Genomic DNA, 3,144 nt, shown 5'->3' with positions numbered 1-3,144 from the left:
ATTTCTGTAATTCTAACCAAATTAACCACTTCTTCTGCGACATACCCCCCATCCTCAAACTAGCCTGTGGGGATGTCTTTGTACATGAGTTGTCTGTCTATGTGGTAGCTATATTGTTTGCCACATTTCCTTTTATGTTGATACTTGTCTCTTACAGCAAAATCATTTCCACCATTCTGAGGTTGCCCACAGCCAGGGGACGGGCCAAAGCTTTCTCTACATGCTCTTCCCACCTGGTGGTTGTGATTTCATTCTTTGGATCAGGTTCCATTACCTACTTAAGGCCCAAGTCCAATCATTCTGCAGAAACTGACAAACTACTCTCTCTTTTCTACACCATAGTGACTCCAATGTTTAATCCCCTGATTTACAGTCTTAGGAACAAGGATGTGATCGCAGCACTGAGAAAACTATTACTGAAAAAAATGGCACGATGAGTCTAATTGTCCAGGTTTTATCTACCTGCCACACATACATCAAGGAAACATTTCAAATGTCTACATTCCTTGTAAGGAATTAACCACCTCCAGTTTATAATATACTTCTAGATACAATAAACTGTATCCAGCATACAATTTATTGTGCTTGGATGCATACCAGGCAAGTTAATCTGTGTTCAGTGCTCCAAGCCTGAAAACTCATCCCAACTCATGAATAAAATAGGAAGGTGCACCACAGAATTCATATGAAATTAGAATACAAATAAACTCAGATAAAATAGAACTCATCCTGTCAAGATTTTTTGCTTGATTATACTAAAAACTATATGAGATTTTTTTACCTAAATAGTTTCTTAAACCTGCACATTTGTATTTCTTAACATTCTTTGATTCCAGACGTGCCCGGTTGGCTCAGTTGTTTATATGTGTCAAACTCTTGATTTTGGTTCAGGTCATAATCTCATGGTCATGAGATCGGCCCCAACTCAGGCTCTGTGCTGGGCATGGAGCCTGCTTAAGAATCTCTGTCTACCTCTGCCATTCTACCTTGTGCATGTGCACGCTCTCTGTCTCAAAAAACAAAAAAACCTAAAAGTAAAATAACAATAATGAAAACCATTCTTTGATTCTATAGACAGAGACTTGAAATAGCACATACATAATAAATGTTTGTTAAATGAGTCATCTAATAAAAGAATGAGGGAATTCATATTACTGTCATATATCTCAGACTTTTGGCAAAATTAAGAAATTTCACACATCTGTGAATATTGAAAGCATATTTATTCAACCTACTATGTAGAAATCTCCAATCATAAAACCAAAAGAACGTCTTACATTCAGTTAGCTTTCTTCCAAAATTACTTCTAGATCAAGCACATAATATAATAGGATGCTCCTACCTGTGTCAACCAGATTACTTTGGACATTTTTCATAATGCCTATTTATTTTTGAGAGTGCAAGTCAATAGGCGCAGAAGGAAAGAGAGACACAGAGTCTGAAGTAGGTTCCAGGTTCTGCACTGTCTGCCCAGAACCCAATGAAGGGCTCTAACTCATCAACTGTGAGATCATCACCTGAGCTGAGGTAGAACACTTAACTAAATGATGCCACAGCAATCCCTGCACGTATTTCTATGTTTAACTTAACAATTTTGGCCTCGAAGCAATTCGGTTTTAATTACTTCATTTCTTCTTTAATAAAACTCTGAACAGTTATTTCTATGCCAATTCATATTTTGAAAATATAGTATTCATGGGGCGCCTCGGTGGATTGATCAGTTGGGTCAGTGGGTTAAGTGCCCAACTTCATCTCAGGTCACGATCTCACAGTTCATGTTTCAAGCCCCACATCTGGCTCTGTGCTGACAGCTCAGAGCATGGAGACTGCCTCAGAATCTGTGTCAACCTCTCTCTCTGCCCCTCTCCTGCTCACACTCTGTTTCTGTCTTTCTCTCTCAAAAATAAATAAACATTAAAAATTTTAAAGAAAATAAAATATCCATGTGTTTGAAAGTGAAAGTATGTGTTAAAAGTTATTTTCAGAATTACACAAAGTCCTCACAGCAGCATTTTATAGTAGTGTGCCTGATCTTACATACCTTTAGCCCTCTCTAAATTGTTGGAAATTATGAAACCTTTGAAATGGTTTAATCAATGGAAAGGATCACCTGTCAGTTGAACCACTAATGGCTGTTTCCCAATTCCAGATTCTCAAGTCAGTCACTGACATGCAGAAATTATTGAGTGCATCTGTCTCTGAATCTACTGTTGGTAGTTCTTTGATAATTATGCTGTTTTTTAGTATTAGCTCTGATTGTACTTGTAGGACAATATTAGCTCCTGTTCTTTATATATTTTTTATATTTATTTTTGTGAGAGAGAAAGAGAGAGCATGAGAAGGGGAGGGACAGGAAGAGACGGGAGGGGGCAGAGGATCAGAAGCAGGCTCTGCACTGACAGCAGTGAGTCTGGTGCGAGGCTTAGACTGATGAATCATGAGTTCATGACCTGAGCCAGGTTGGATGCTCAATCAACAGAGTCACCCAGGCACCCCAGACTCTATTACTTAGATGGTTATATTTTATATCATTAACGTTTTACATCCTCTACCATCTAACACAATGTACTACACTTATTTATTTATGTATTTTATCCATGTAAGTACATGTGTTTATATCCCTTTCCATTAATGTTTTATATAAGAATTTGTTATATGATGATGCTAAAGACCATGATGGTGATGATAGTGATGATAAAGATACCAGATGTGGTAATTTTTGTTTCTGACATTATTAAAGCTGGAATCACAATCGGATGGAAATAGTACTATCCCAAGAGTTCAGAAAACTAAATTTTAATCTTTGCTTTATCAATATCTTGAGCGATTCATTTAGCTACTATTTCGTTCCATTAAAGAACAGAAATTCAACTGAGTACCTTCGAAAGATCTTACCAGCTTTTTTCAGTAACTCCTAAACTAGTTGTATCCATTTCAACTGGTAGAAAGGAGCTCCAAAGAGCTGTACAAGGCAAGGGGACTTTACAGGCAGGACGAAGCAGGAACAAGGAAGTTATGCTAGGCGAAAATTGAATTGGCTATTGCAAAATTGCTTTCCTAGTAGGGCATAGCAAGGATATATCAGGAACATTACCTTCCTTGAATTACCCTGATTGAGTGGTCTTAGATTATACTATTGGAAAA

The sequence above is a fragment of the Suricata suricatta genome, chromosome 11, assembly GCF_006229205.1.
Source record: "Suricata suricatta isolate VVHF042 chromosome 11, meerkat_22Aug2017_6uvM2_HiC, whole genome shotgun sequence".
NCBI lineage: Eukaryota > Metazoa > Chordata > Mammalia > Carnivora > Herpestidae > Suricata > Suricata suricatta.
This window is presented reverse-complemented; position numbering follows the sequence as displayed.